General features: G+C 47.2%; 1 protein-coding gene across 7 annotated transcripts in view; it reads left to right on the top strand.

The window, feature by feature from the left end:
- Positions 1-12,810: 12,810 nt before the first annotated feature.
- LOXL3 (lysyl oxidase like 3) overlaps positions 12,811-16,189 on the top strand; it is a 275,024-nt gene continuing 271,645 nt past the window's right edge. For 3 of the 7 annotated variants that reach the window (XM_077280486.1, XM_077280488.1, XM_077280485.1), the window contains exon 1: positions 12,815-13,118. The gene's annotated coding sequence lies outside the window, so the exon portion shown is untranslated. Of the gene's footprint in view, positions 13,119-16,189 lie in introns of all 7 variants that reach the window. The other 4 variants (XM_077280487.1, XM_077280483.1, XM_077280484.1 and 1 more) reach the window with 3 other exon arrangements.

The following is a 16,189-nucleotide window of genomic DNA, read 5'->3' as shown; positions in this document are numbered from 1 at the left end:
TAAGGTGGTAGATGGAGGTCATAGTGAGGTGGTGGTAGATGGAGGTTATAGTGAGGTGGTGGTAGATGGAGGTTATAGTGAGGTGGTGGTAGATGGAGGTTATAGTGAGGTGGTAGATGGAGGTTATAGTGAGGAGGTGGTAGATGGAGGTTATAGTGAGGAGGTGGTAGATGGAGGTTATAGTGAGGAGGTGGTAGATGGAGGTTATAGTGAGGTGGTGGTAGATGGAGGTTATAGTGAGGTGGTGGTAGATGGAGGTTATAGTGAGGAGATGGTAGATGGAGGTTATAGTTAGGTGGTGGTAGATGGAGGTTATAGTGAGGTGGTGGTAGATGGAGGTTATAGTGAGGTGGTGGTAGATGGAGGTTATAGTGAGGAGGTGGTAGATGGAGGTTATAGTGAGGAGGTGGTAGATGGAGCTTATAGTGAGGAGGTGGTAGATGGAGGATATGGTGAGGAGGTGGTAGATGGAGGTTATAGTGAGGAGGTGGTAGATGGAGGTGGTAGATGGAGGTTATAGTGAGGAGGTGGTAGATGGAGGTTATAGTTAGGAGGTAGTAGATGGAGGTTATAGTGAGGAGGTGGTAGATGGAGGATATGGTGAGGAGATGGTAGATGGAGGATATGGTGAGGAGGTGGTAGATGGAGGTTATAGTGAGGAGGTGGTAGATGGAGGTTATAGTGAGGAGGTGGTAGATGGAGGTCATAGTGAGGTGGTGGTAGATGGAGGTTATAGTGAGGTGGTAGATGGAGGTTATAGTGAGGTGGTAGATGGAGGTTATAGTGAGGTGGTGGTAGATGGAGGTCATAGTGAGGTGGTGGTAGATGGAGGTTATAGTGAGGTGGTGGTAGATGGAGGTCATAGTGAGGTGGTGGTAGATGGAGGTTATAGTGAGGTGGTGGTAGATGGAGGTTATAGTGAGGTGGTGGTAGATGGAGGTCATAGTGAGGTGGTAGATGGAGGTTATAGTGAGGAGGTGGTAGATGGAGGTTATAGTGAGGTGGTGGTAGATGGATGTTATAGTGAGGAGATGGTAAATGGCGGTTATAGTGAGGTGGTGGTAGATGGAGGTTATAGTGAGGTGGTGGTAGATGGAGGTTATAGTGAGGAGGTGGTAGATGGAGGTTATAGTGAGGTGGTGGTAGATGGAGGTTATAGTGAGGAGGTGGTAGATGGAGGATATGGTGAGGAGGTGGTAGATGGAGGTCATAGTGAGGTGGTAGATTGAGGTTATAGTGAGGAGGTGGTAGATGGAGGTTATAGTGAGGTGGTGGTTGAATGAGGTTATAGTGAGGTGGTGGTAGATGGAGGATATGGTGAGGAGGTGGTAGATGGATGTTATAGGGAGGAGGTGGTAGATGGAGGTTATAGTGAGGAGGTGGTAGATGGAGGATATAGTGAGGAGGTGGTAGATGGAGGATATGGTGAGGAGATGGTAGATGGAGGATATGGTGAGGAGGTGGTAGATGGAGGTTATAGTGAGGAGGTGGTAGATGGAGGTTATAGTGAGGAGGTGGTAGATGGAGGTTATAGTGAGGTGGTGGTAGATGGAGGTTATAGTGAGGTGGTGGTAGATGGAGGTTATAGTGAGGTGGTGGTAGATGGAGGTTATAGTGAGGTGGTAGATGGAGGTTATAGTGAGGTGGTAGATGGAGGTCATAGTGAGGTGGTGGTAGATGGAGGTCATAGTGAGGTGGTGGTAGATGGAGGTTATAGTGAGGTGGTGGTAGATGGAGGTTATAGTGAGGTGGTGGTAGATGGAGGTTATAGTGAGGTGGTAGATGGAGGTTATAGTGAGGAGGTGGTAGATGGAGGTTATAGTGAGGAGGTGGTAGATGGAGGTTATAGTGAGGTGGTGGTAGATGGAGGTTATAGTGAGGTGGTGGTAGATGGAGGTTATAGTGAGGAGATGGTAGATGGAGGTTATAGTGAGGTGGTGGTAGATGGAGGTTATAGTGAGGTGGTGGTAGATGGAGGTTATAGTGAGGAGGTGGTAGATGGAGGTTATAGTGAGGTGGTGGTAGATGGAGGTTATAGTGAGGAGGTGGTAGATGGAGGTTATAGTGAGGTGGTGGTAGATGGAGGTTATAGTGAGGTGGTGGTAGATGGAGGTTATAGTGAGGTGGTGGTAGATGGAGGTTATAGTGAGGAGGTGGTAGATGGAGGTCATAGTGAGGTGGTAGATGGAGGTTATAGTGAGGTGGTGGTAGATGGAGGATATAGTGAGGTGGTGGTAGATGGAGGTTATAGTGAGGTGGTGGTAGATGGAGGTTATAGTGAGGACGTGGTAGATGGAGGTCATAGTGAGGTGGTAGATGGAGGTTATAGTGAGGTGGTGGTAGATGGAGGTTATAGTGAGGTGGTGGTAGATGGAGGTTATAGTGAGGAGATGGTAGCTGGAGGTTATAGTGAGGTGGTGGTAGATGGAGGTTATAGTGAGGTGGTGGTAGATGGAGGTTATAGTGAGGAGGTGGTAGATGGAGGTTATAGTGAGGTGGTGGTAGATGGAGGTTATAGTGAGGAGGTGGTAGATGGAGGTTATAGTGAGGTGGTGGTAGATGGAGGTTATAGTGAGGTGGTGGTAGATGGAGGTTATAGTGAGGTGGTGGTAGATGGAGGTTATAGTGAGGAGATGGTGGTGGTAGATGGAGGTTATAGTGAGGTGGCGGTGGTAGATGGGGGTTATATTGAGGAGATGGTGGTAGTTGGAGGTTATAGTGAGATGGTGGTAGATGAAGATTATAGTGAGGAGGTGGTAGATGGAGATTATAGTGAGGAGATGTTGGTGGTACATGGAGGTTATAGTGAGGTTGTTGTAGATGGAGGTTATAGTGAGGAGATGGTAGTGGTAGATGGAGGTTATAGTGAGGAGATGGTGGTGGTAGATGGAGGTTATAGTGAGATGGCGGTGGTAGTTGGAGGTTATAGTGAGGTAGCGGTGGTAGATGGAAGTTAAAGTGAGGTTGTGGTAGATGGAGGTTATAGTGAGGAGATGGTAGATGGAGATTATAGTGAGGTTGTTGTAGATGGAGGTTATAGTGAGGAGATGGTGGTGGTAGATGGAGGTTATAGTGAGGAGATGGTGGTAGATGGAGGTCATAGTGAGGTGGCGGTGGTAGATGGGGGTTATATTGAGGAGATGGTGGTAGTTGGAGGTTATAGTGAGGTGGTGGTAGATGGAGATTATAGTGAGGAGGTGGTAGATGGAGGTTATAGTGAGGAGATGGTGGTGGTACATGGAGGTTATAGTGAGGTGGTTGTGGTAGATGGAGGTTATAGTGAGGAGGTGGTAGATGGAGGTTATAGTGAGGTGGTGGTAGATGGAGGTAACAGTGAGGAGGTGGTAGATGGAGGTTATAGTGAGGTGGTGGTAGATGAAAGTTATTGTGAGATGGTAGGTGGAGGTTATAGTGAGGAGGTGGTAGATGGAGGTTATAGTGAGATGGTGGTAGATGGAGGTCATAGTGAGGAGATGGTAGATGGAGGTTATAGTGAGGGGGTGGTGGTAGATGGAGACTATATTGAGGTGGTGGTACAGGGAGGTTATAGTGAGGAGATGGTGGTGGTACATGGAAGTTATAGTGAGGTGGTTGTGGTAGATGGAGGTTATAGTGAGGAGATGGTGTGGTAGATGGAGGTTATAGTGAGGTGGTGGAACAGGGAGGTTATAGTGAGGTGGTGGAACAGGGAGGTTATAGTGAGGAGATGTTGGTGGTACATGGAGGTTATAGTGAGGTGGTTGTAGATGGAGGTTATAGTGAGGAGATGGTGGTGGTAGATGGAGGTTATAGTGCGGTGGTAGATGGGGGTTATATTGAGGAGATGGTGGTTGGAGGTTATAGTGAGGAGGTGGTAGATGGAGGTTATAGTGGGATGGTGGTAGATGGATGTTATAGTGAGGTGGTGGTGGTAGATGGAGGTTATCGTGAGGAGATGGTGGTAGATGGAGGTTATAGTGAGGTGGCGGTGGTAGATGGAGGTTATAGTGAGGAGATGGTGGTAGATGGAGGCTATAGTGAGGTGGTGGTAGATGGAGGTTATAGTGAGGTAGCGGTGGTAGTTGGAGGTTATAATGAGGTGGCGGTGGTAGATGGAGGTTATAGTGAGGAGGTGATAGATGGAGGTTATAGTGAGGAGGTGGTAGATGGAGGTTATAGTGAGGAGGTGGTTGATGGAGGTTATAGTGAGGTTGTTGTAGATGGAGGTTATAGTGAGGAGATGGTGGTGGTAGATGGAGGTTATAGTGAGATGGCAGTGGTAGTTGGAGGTTATAGTGAGGTGGCGGTGGTAGATTGAGGTTATAGTGAGGTTGTGGTAGATGGAGGTTATAGTGAGGAGATGGTAGATGGAGGTTATAGTGAGGAGATGGTAGATGGAGATTATAGTGAGGTTGTTGTAGATGGAGGTTATAGTGAGGAGATGGTTGTGGTAGATGGAGGTTATAGTGAGAAGATGGTGATAGATGGAGGCTATAGTGAGGAGGTGGTAGATGGAGGTTATAGTGAGGTTGTGGTATATAGAGGTTATAGTGAGGAGATGATGGTGGTAGATGGAGGTTATAGTGAGGAGATGGTAGATGGAGATTATAGTGAGGTTGTTGTAGATGGAGGTTATATTGAGGAGATGGTTGTGGTAGATGGAGGTTATAGTGAGGAGATGGTAGATGGAGATTATAGTGAGGTTGTGGTAGATGGAGGTTATAGTGATGAGATGATGGTGGTAGATGGAGGTTATAGTGAGGAGGTGGTAGATGGAGGTTATAGTGATGAGATGATGGTGGTAGATGGAGTTTATAGTGAGGTTGTGGTAGATGGAGGTTATAGTGATGAGATGATGGTGGTAGATGGAGATTATAGTGAGGTTGTGGTAGATGGAGGTTATAGTGATGAGATGATGGTGGTAGATGGAGGTTATAGTGAGGAGGTGGTAGATGGAGGTTATAGTGAGGTTGTGGTATATGGAGTGTAAGAGTCATGTCGGTCTGGTAGTCGGGGGCAGGTATATCTCGCCCAGGTATTTGTCCTATGTGAATTAGGCCGCTCAGTATCTTCAGGATACTGAGGGGTTAATAAGTGCAGGAATAAAGGCTGACCAGCTGGAGGTTTCAGGTGTCAGCCTGGGGCACACAGAATGCCTGTCTGTGTGAGACAAACGTGAGTGAGAGCTGTGCTCATGATCTGTGTAATGTTAGCTGGGAGGAAGAGGCCCCCCCAGTTGTTAGATAGGGACGTATTTGTTTAGTTAGCGCCGGACAGGCTAGGATTTATTTTTATGTTTTGTTTTCTTTATTTGCTTTCACTTTAATAAACCTGACTTGAGGTCAGTCAACTTGGAAACCTGCTGTCGCCTCAGAACTCAATGCACAAACCACGTGACCTTTGACCCCAGCAAAGGCGATCCCGGACTGTTTTGTCACATTGTGGTGGAGAATTGCGGGCAATACGTGGCACAGGCGACAGTATGGAAGACGTGGTGAAAGCCCTAGTGCAGGCCACCGCCACACAGCATGAAGCTAATCGCTTGATGGCCGCACAGCTGAAGGAATTAGTGGACATGACGGCTGCAGACCGCCACCTTCTCCAACAGGTGGCGCAGTGCCTGGTGAGCATGCCTGAGGTAGACCCGGAAGCAGAGTCCAGAAGGATCCATGTGAGTCGGTACTGGCAAAAGTTGACTGCAGAAGATGACGTCGAAGCATACCTGACAACGTTTGAGCGGACGGCGTTGAGGGAAAAGTGGCCGAAGGCACGATGGGCCGATTTGATTGCTCCGTTTCTCTCCGGCAAGGCCCAAAAAGCTTATCATGACTTGGACCCAGAAGTCGCTCAGGACTTTGAGAAGCTGAAAGTTGAGATCCTGGCCCGGCTAGGTGTAACGACGGCTGTCCGTGCACAGAGGGTACATGAGTGGACATACCAGCCAGATAAACCGCCGTGGTCTCAGATGTTCGACCTGATCTACTTGACAAAGAAATGGCTGCAACCCGAGGTACTAACAACCCCGGAGATAATCCAGCGGGTTGTCCTGGATAAGTATCTGAGAGTGCTACCTCCAGCGCTGAAAAGGTGGGTAAGCCAAGGAAATCCCACGACAGCGGATCAACTTGTGGAGTTGGTTGAGCGTTATTCCGTGGCAGAAGGACTTCCCGACGAAACCGCTAGCACCCGGTCTGTGCCTTCTCCTCGTGGAACCGGTAAGACTGTTCCAGCGACTACGGGTGAAGGAAAATCACCAAAAACTGTGGGGGAGGAACCCGGGACTGCTCGCACCCCGAGACCGAGAGTATGGGACGGTGGTCTCAGTAGGGGGCCTGTTAGGTGTTTCCGCTGCCGTGAGAAGGGCCATGTTTCTGTGAACTGTCCTGTTACCACTGAACCCATGCAGTGCGATGTTATAGACTCTAAGAATGTCTTTGGTTACACGGCTGGTGAATGTGAATGCGGGTCAAAGTGATATAGCAAAACACCTGTGTGAATTATCTGTTGATGGGAAAAGTGTTGTGGCGTTACTAGACTCTGGAAGCGTGGTGACTCTGGTGAAAACTAGCCTGGTGGCACTTCCGTCTGGTTCGTCTGACAAATTTTCTGTAACGTGTGTGCATGGTGACACCTGCTCGTACCTAACGGCGGTCATGTCGATTTCCACTCCCTATGGGTCTGTGCAACACAAAGTGGGACTTGTTCCTGCATTGTTACAGGATGTAATCCTGGGCAGGGATTTTCCCCATTTCTGGCAGTTGTGGGAGAATCAGTTGCTCCTTCACCGTAGCTGTGAATCTGTTCCCATGCCATCTGGAGGTCCCGAACTCCTAGAGGAGGTCCCACAGGCAGACGTTACTGGGGAGGTTATTGAATCTAACCTTCAGTTCCCCTTCTCAGTTATGGCGGGGGAACAGTTGTGTGCAACAGTTAGTGGTACCCAAACCTTATCGGCGGAAGGTACTGGACCTGGCCCACGGACATATAATGGGGGGACATCTGGGGGTACAGAAAACCACAGAAAGGATATCGCATTGTTTTGTGTGGCCCGGAATACATAATGATGTGCGTAACTATTGTGAGTCCTGTCCAGAGTGCCAAGTCTCTGCGCCTAAAACTCGGTTCTGTAGCCCTTTGGTACCCCTCCCTATCATTGGGGTCCCTTTTGAGAGAATTGGGATGGATCTGGTTGGGCCCCTTCCCCGGTCCGCACGTGGGCACCAACATATCCTCGTCATCATGGACTATGCCACTCGTTACCCCGAAGCCATCCCTTTGCGTAACACTGCTACCAAAACGATCGCCAAAGAGTTGGTACAAGTGTTTAGTCGGGTGGGAATTCCAAAACAGATACTCACCGACCAGGGGACTCCCTTTATGTCAAGGGTGATGAAGGAGCTCTGCAGGCTCTTACAAATAGACCAGTTGCGTACTTCTGTCTATCACCCTCAAACAGATGGGTTGGTTGAGCGGTTCAATAAAACCTTAAAGCAGATGCTCCGGAAGGCGATAGACAAAGATGGGAAGAACTGGGATTACTTGTTACCCTATTTGCTGTTTGCCATTAGGGAAGTTCCCCAGTCTTCCACAGGGTTCTCGCCTTTCGAGCTATTATACGCCCGTCGTCCCCGTGGACTGTTGGACGTCACAAAAGAAACCTGGGAAGGTCAAGTCACTTCCTTTAAAACGGTGATAGACCATGTAACGCAAATGCAGGACCGTATTGCTGCTGTCATGCCCGTTGTTAGGGAACATATGTTACAGGCCCAGGGAGCCCAGAGGCTAAGTTATGATAGAGGCGCCAAGGTCCGTACGTTTGCACCCGGGGATAGGGTGTTGATCCTAATCCCTACGGTGGATAGTAAATTTCTGGCGAAATGGCAGGGCCCCTTTGAGGTCATGGAACGAGTTGGAGAAGTGAACTATAAAGTGCACCAGCCTGGTAAGAGAAAACCAGAACAGATTTATCATGTGAATCTGATAAAACCCTGGAAAGACCGCGCTGCCCTAACAGCGGATCTGCCCCATCCGGTTTGCTCACCTACCGTACCGGAGGTGCAGATTGCCGAGACTCTCTGAACGACAAAAATCTGAGGTTAAGCAGTTTTTGTTACAGAACCAACAGTTTTTCTCGGAAAAACCTGGCCAGACTAGGCTAGTGAAACATGAGATTGTCACAGAGCCTGGTGTCACAGTTCATGTGAAGCCATACCGGATTCCGGAAGCACGCCGTGAAGCCGTCTCCCGGGAGGTGAAGGCAATGTTGGACTTTAGGAGTCATTGAAGAGTCGCACAGCGCCTGGTCCAGTCCAATCGTGTTGATACCTAAGCCGGATGGCTCTATACGGTTTTGCAATGACTTTAGGAAACTGAATGCGGTTTCTAAATTTGATGCCTACCCTATGCCCCGGGTCGATGAGTTGATCAATCGGCTGGGTAAAGCCCGATACATTACGACCCTGGATCTAACAAAGGGGTACTGGCAGATCCCTCTGGCTGAGGCAGCCAGAGAGAAGACGGCATTTGCTACACCGGAAGGGCTGTTCCAGTATATCTACATGCCGTTTGGACTTCACGAAGCCCCAGCAACGTTCCAGAGATTGATGGATCGAGTCTTGAGGCCCCACAGGCAGTACGCTTCTGCCTACCTAGACGACATCATAATTTACAGCGTGGACTGGGAAGCTCACCTCCGGAAGGTACAGGCGGTGATTGATGACCTGAGAGACGCAGGCTTAACGGCGAATCCCAAGAAATGTCACATCGGCCTTGAAGAAGCCCGATACTTGGGCTACGTGATTGGCAGAGGAGTGGTTAAACCCCAGATCGACAAAATACAGGCAATTCAGGGCTGGCCACAACCAGTGAACAAGAAACAAGTTCAAGCTTTCCTGGGCATTGCTGGCTATTATCGCCGGTTCATACCCAACTTTGCGGCCATGGCTACCCCCTTGACGGATCTTACCAAAGGGAGGGATTCCGTCATGGTAAAATGGTCCTCAGTGGCTGAAGAGGCCTTCCACAGTCTGAAACGGGCTTTGTGCTCTCAGCCCGTACTAGTTACTCCTGATTTCAGCAGCGAATTTGTGGTGCAAACTGATGCTTCTGATACTGGTGTCGGAGCTGTACTTTCCCAGGTAAGGGACGGAGTCGAACACCCGGTCCTCTACCTCAGTCGGAAACTGAATGTACATGAGCAGAGGTATGCCGTGATTGAAAAAGAGTGCCTAGCCATCAAATGGGCTCTCGACTCCCTCAAATATTACCTGGCAGGTAGGAAGTTTAGGCTGGTCACGGACCATGCCCCTCTCAAGTGGATGCATCTCCACAAGGACCGTAATAGTCGGGTAACCCGGTGGCTCCTTGCCCTGCAGGCTTACTCTTTCACGGTGGAGCACCGCCCCGGGGTGCAGATGGGGAACGCTGATGCCCTGTCCCGAGTACACTGTTTTGAGAGTATTCTTGCTCGACCTGAGTGGTCTGAGCAGGGGGGGAGGATATGTAAGAGTCATGTCGGTCTGGTAGTCGGGGGCAGGTATATCTCGCCCAGGTATTTGTCCTATGTGAATTAGGCCGTTCAGTATCTTCAGGATACCGAGGGGTTAATAAGTGCAGGAATAAAGGCTGACCAGCTGGAGGTTTCAGGTGTCAGCCTGGGGCACACAGAATGCCTGTCTGTGTGAGACAAACGTGAGTGAGAGCTGTGCTCATGATCTGTGTAATGTTAGCTGGGAGGGAGAAGCCCCCCCAGTTGTTAGATAGCAACGTATTTGTTTAGTTAGCGCCGGACAGGCAAGGATTTATTTTTATGTTTTGTTTTCTGTATTTGCTTTCACTTTAATAAACCTGACCTGAGGTCAGTCAACTTGGAAACCTGCTGTTGCCTCAGAGTTCAATGCACAAACCACGTGACCTTTGACCCCAGCAAAGGCGATCCCGGAGTGTTTTGTCACAGGAGGTTATAGTGAGGAGATGGTAGATGGAGGTTATAGTGAGGTTGTAGATGGAGGTTATAGTGAGGAGATGGTGGTAGATGGAGGTTATAGTGAGGTTGTGGTAGATGGAGGTTATAGTGAGGAGATGGTAGATGGAGATTATAGTGAGGTTGTTGTAGATGGAGGTTATAGTGAGGAGATGGTGGTAGATGGAGGTTATAGTGAGGAGATGGTGGTGGTAGATGGAGGCTATAGTGAGGAGATGGTGGTAGATGGAGGTTATAGTGAGGTTGTGGTAGTTGGAGGTTATAGTGAGGAGGTGGTAGATGGACGTTATAGTGAGGTGGTGGTGGTAGATGGAGGTTATAGTGAGGTGGTGGTGGTAGATGGAGGTTATAGTGAGGTTGTGGTAGTTGGAGGTTATAGTGAGGAGGTGGTTGATGGACGTTATAGTGAGGTGGTAGATGGACGTTATAGTGAGGTTGTGGTAGATGGAGGTTATAGTGAGGTTGTAGATGGAGGTTATAGTGAGGAGATGGTGGTGGTAGATGGAGGTTATAGTGAGGAGGTGGTAGATGGAGGCTATAGTGAGGAGATGGTGGTAGATGGAGGTTATAGTGAGGTTGTGGTAGTTGGAGGTTATAGTGAGGAGGTGGTAGATGGAGGTTATAGTGAGGTGGTGGTGGTAGATGGAGGTTATAGTGAGGTGGTGGTGGTAGATGGAGGTTATAGTGAGGTTGTGGTAGATGGAGGTTATAGTGAGGAGGTGGTAGATGGACGTTATAGTGAGGTTGTGGTAGATGGAGGTTATAGTGAGGTTGTTGTAGATGGAGGTTATAGTGAGGAGATGGTGGTGGTAGATGGAGGTTATAGTGAGGTGGTGGTAGATGGAGGTTATAGTGAGGTGGTGGTAGATGGAGGTTATAGTGAGGAGGTGGTAGATGGAGGTTATAGTGAGGAGATGGTAGATGGAGGTTATAGTGAGGTGATGGTAGATGGAGGTTATAGTGAGGTTGTGGTAGTTGGAGGTTATAGTGAGGTTGTGGTAGATGGACGTTATAGTGAGGTGCCAAAACCAATCACCAAAGCAACAGATACACCAAAAGAGACCAAATGGATCAATAATAGTATTTTATTAATGTTTACCAGTGATACAGTCTATGAATATTAATAAAAATACAAAAAAGAAAGTCACAGAATATCATTAAAAAAATGTGTATGACACGAACGGTATATATAAAAATAGATATGCAGGTACCCTCAAGCACAGTATCAAAAATTATAAAATATATCTGTGCAAGGTATATACTTTCCCCTAATTCCTGAGAATTTAGTAAAATCCAATAAAAATCAAGTGGAAAAATTAATAAAAACTCCAAATATATTGTGCAATATGTGCAAAAATGTGCAAAAATATTAAAGTGCCAATAAGAAAGAAGTTGATATTAAAGAGCAGGATTTCTCCTGTCCTACAGTGTTGCGCCCACAAAGTGCCATGTGCTAAAGGAAGATTCCCAGGAAACTCAAACGCCCGACGCGCGTTTCAGAACTAAATTCCTTCGTCAGGGGATGACGCGCGTCGGGCGTGTGTGTATGCAGGACGGTACGGTACCCTAAGGTAATAGTGATTATATTTAACTAGTTTGAGTTTCCTGGGAATCTTCCTTTAGCACATGGCACTTTGTGGGCGCAACACTGTGTAGGACAGGAGAAATCCTGCTCTTTAATATCAACTTCTTTCTTATTGGCACTTTAATATTTTTGCACATTTTTGCACATATTGCACAATATATTTGGAGTGTATCACTGCTAAACATTAATAAAATACTATTATTGATCCATTTGGTCTCTTTTGGTGTATCTGTTGCTTTGGTGATTGGTTTTGGTTCCTTGTTTAAGTGGTTTCCACTTCTTTTCTTTCAAAAGACACCCTGGTGAATAAATGTCAGTATATTTATGGTTATTATTTTTATTTTTATAAACATTGACATATAGTTTGTTTACAACTGGCTTGATTTTTTGGTAAGTTTCTTCCGTTATAGTGAGGTGGTAGTTGGAGGTTATAGTGAGGTTGTGGTAGATGGACGTTATAGTGAGGTGGTAGTTGATTTTTGTAGTGAGATTTTTCCATGATTTGAACGCAATTAAGAAGTGCAAAAAAGCAGCAAAACGTTGTCGTCATTTTTGGTGAAAACAAAACTCTGCTACAGCAGGATAAGAAACACATTTATTTTTGTGATTTTCTCCCGTTTATACCATAGTTTATTGGTATCCTCACATGAGCATGGCTTTTAGTACCGTACTTGTACAACTAAATTAATTTTAATTAAAGTAAGTCATGCCTGACCAATTCAATGCCCAACCAATGTGTGAAAGTGAACAATGCTCGACCATCTCCACTTCCCCCACTCTTTTACATTTGCAGTTGTATATTTTTTCATTGACTCATATGAACTTTGTTGTTTAGCATAGTCATTATTTTTCAGGCATATAAAAAAAAACTTTTTTGACTAAATAATTTAATAAAATTGCCTTTTAAAAATTATTTAGGATTTCAAAAACGTTGTGCTTTGGGGACCTAACCCCTTGTTTTGTTCATGCTTGCATAGTCGAAGCAAAGCTGTAATTTGTGATCCTGAAATTGACAGCAAAAAAGCCATTAAAACATTTTTTTTGTCTGCAGTTTTTTTTACTTCCAAGAGATCAGGTTATGGCTGGAGGAAAAAAGAAATATGTGAACCTAGCCTAATAGGGGCTGATATTGCCGTGGTTGTTAGCTGGTCCTACAATGCTGGACACAGTGTGGAGTGTGATGTGGACACTTTCTCCCCCTCCATAGCTCAATGCACAAAAGATAGAATTATTGGGGAATCTGAGTAAGTTGTGAGAGTGAGCGTTCTGAGGAGCTGCGGAGACCTCGCGGTGCTGTGCGCTCACATGTGTTTGGCTAGGTGTGTACATGGTTATGTGGCACTCTAAGTCCCCCTTCCCTCCGTCCTTGTTTGCTTAAAATCCTGTGGGACACAGAGGGGAAAGTATGAACACTGAGACAGTCAGATGTAGAGAGACAGTGGGGGAAGAGCGTTGTAGGAGTCTCACAGAGTGAGACACCAGACTGAAGGAAGGAGGAGAGAAGCGCCAGAAGGAAGTGGAAGAAGAAGGACTTTGGGAAGAGGCTACGTGCAGGCAAGCAAACTTCAAAAGGTAAATAAAAGCACAAGGAAGCGTTCTCCTAAACATACGAGTGTGCGAATGGATGGAAAGTGTATGCAGGGTGACTGACAAGAGCGTGCGATTATATGACAGAGTGTACAGTGTAAGTGTGCGATGCAGAAGAGAGGACAGCATAAGTGTGTGATGCAGAAGAGAGAACGGCGTAAGTGTGCCATGCAGAAGAGAGGACAGCGTAAGTGTGCCATGCAGAAGAGAGGACAGCGTAAGTGTGTGATGCAGAAGAGAGAACAGCGTTAGTGTGTGATGCAGAAGAGAGGACAGAGTAAGTGCGATGCAGAAGAGAGTACAGAGTAAGTGTGTGATGCAAAAGAGTACAGAGTAGATTTGCGATGCAGAAGAGAGGACAGCGTAAGTGTGCGATGCAGAAGAGAGTACAGAGTAAGTGTATGATGCAGAAGAGAGGACGTTGTAAGTGTGTGATGCAGAAGAGAGGACAGCGTAAGTGTGCGATGCAGAAGAGAGGACAGCGTAAGTGTGCGATGCAGAAGAGAGGACAGCGTAAGTGTGCGATGCAGAAGAGAGTACAGAGTAAGTGTGTGATGCAGAAGAGAGGACAGCGTAAGTGTGCGATGCAGAAGAGAGGACAGCGTAAGTGTGCGATGCAGAAGAGAGGACAGCGTAAGTGTGCGATGCAAAAGAGAATACAGCGTAAGTGTGCGATGCAGAAGAGAGTACAGCGTAAGTGTGCGATGCAGAAGAAAGGACAGAGTAAGTGTGCGATGCAGAAGAGAGGACGGCGTAAGTGTGTGATGCAGAAGAGAGGATGGCGTAAGTGTGATGCAGAAGAGAGGACAGCGTAAGTGTGCGATGCAGAAGAGAGTACAGAGTAAGTGTGCGATGCAGAAGAGAGGACAGCGTAAGTGTGTGATGCAGAAGAGAGGACAAAGTGTGTGATGCAGAAGAGAAGACAAAGTGTGTGATGCAGAAGAGAGGACAGCGTAAGTGTGCGATGCAGAAGAGAGTACAGAGTAAGTGTGCGATGCAAAAGAGTACAGAGTAAGTTTGCGATGCAGAAGAGAGGACAGCGTAAGTGTGTGATGCAGAAGAGAGGACAGCGTAAGTGTGCAATGCAGAAGAGAGTACAGAACAGAGTAAGTTTGCAATGCAGAAGATAGTACAGAGTAAGTGTGCGATGCAGAAGAGAGGACGTCGTAAGTGTGCGATGCAGAAGAGAGGACGTCGTAAGTGTGCGATGCAGAAGAGAGGACGTCGTAAGTGTGCGATGCAGAAGAGAGGACGTCGTAAGTGTGCGATGCAGAAGAGAGTACAGAGTAAGTGTGCGATGCAGAAGAGAGGACAGCGTAAGTGTGTGATGCAGAAGAGAGGACAGAGTAAGTGTGCGGTGCAGAAGAGAGTACTGCGTAAGTGTGCGATGCAGAAGAGAGGACAGCGTACGTGTGCGATGCAGTAGAGAGGACAGCGTAAGTGTGATGCAGAAGAAAGGACAGTAAGTGTGCGATGCAGAAGAGAGGACAGCGTAAGTGTGCGATGCAGAAGAAAAGACAGTGTAAGTGCGATGCAGAAGAGAGGACAGCGTAAGTGTGCGATGCAGAAGAGAGTACAGAGTACGTGTGTGATGCAGAAGAGAGGACAGCATAAGTGTGCAATGCAGAAGAGAGTACATCGTACGTGTGTGATGCACAAGAGAGGACAGCGTAAGTGTGTGATGCAGAAGAGAGGACAGCATAAGTGTGTGATGCAGAAGAGTACAGAGTACGTGTGTGATGCAGAAGAGAGGACAGCGTAAGTGTGTAATGCAGAAGAGAGGACAGAGTAAGTGTGCGATGCAGAAGAGAGTACAGAGTAAGTGTGCGATGCAGAAGAGAGGACAGAGTAAGTGTGATGCAGAAGAGGACAGCATAAGTGTGCGATGCAGAAGAGAGGACAGAGTAAGTGTGCGATGCAGAAGAGAGGACAGAGTAAGTGTGCGATGCAGAAGAGAGGACAGCATAAGTGTGTGATGCAGAAGAGAGTACAGAGTAAGTGTGTGATGCAGAAGAAAATACAGAGTACGTGTGTGATGCAGAAGAGAGGACAGCGTAAGTGTGCAATGCAGAAGAGAGTACAGCGTAAGTGTGCTATGCAGAAGAGAGTACAGCGTAAGTGTGCGATGCAGAAGAGAGTACAGAGTACGTGTGTGATGCAGAAGAGAGGACAGCGTAAGTGTGATGCAGAAGAGAGGACAGCGTAAGTGCGATGCAGAAGAGAGTACAGCGTAAGTGTGCGATGCAGAAGAGAGGACAGCGTAAGTGTGCGATGCAGAAGAGAGGACAGCGTAAGTGCGATGCAGAAGAGAGGACAGCGTAAGTGTGATGCAGAAGAGAGGACAGCGTAAGTGTGCGATGCAGAAGAGAGGACAGCGTAAGTGTGTGATGCAGTAGAGAGGACAGCGTAAGTGTGCGATGCAGAAGAGAGGACAGCGTACGTGTGTGATGCAGAAGAGAGGACAGCGTAAGTGTGTGATGCAGAAGAGAGTACAGCGTAAGTGTGTGATGCAGTAGAGAGGACAGCAGAGTAGAGTAGAGTAACTGAGCGACACAGGAGAGGGAGCAGAGTAACTGTGACACAGGAAAGGGAGCAGAGTATGGTGATTGTGTGCGGCACAGGAGAGGAGAGTTCAGGCTGTGTGATATGACATGTGCTGTATGTTATTTGACCACCCTAGGAAGCTCTGGCTATTATATTTCTATATACTGCCTGTGTCAAACACATCCCTACCTGACTTTATGTTCGGTGGGCCTGACCAGGCCCAGTCCTCAAGAAGACGTTTAGTATCATTATCTGCAGGTCATGAAAGTATTGTCCTCTGTTTCCCTGCATATACGGCTCATTGCTCCGTATTGTAATACATGATTTTCCATTTTCTCTGGCTCTGGTGTTTTAACCACTGAACAGATACCAGACAATAGCAGAATGAGGCAGGGATTTACAGTGCATTCAAAAAGTCTTCATACCCCATGAACATTTCTACATTTTTTTTATGTTACATCCACAAACTTAAAATGTATTTTATTGGGATTTTATATGACACCAATTCATAG

Source organism: Ranitomeya variabilis, chromosome 1 (assembly GCF_051348905.1).
Source record: "Ranitomeya variabilis isolate aRanVar5 chromosome 1, aRanVar5.hap1, whole genome shotgun sequence".
NCBI lineage: Eukaryota > Metazoa > Chordata > Amphibia > Anura > Dendrobatidae > Ranitomeya > Ranitomeya variabilis.
Note: the sequence above shows the minus strand (reverse complement) of the source record. Positions and strands in the feature narration are given on the sequence as shown.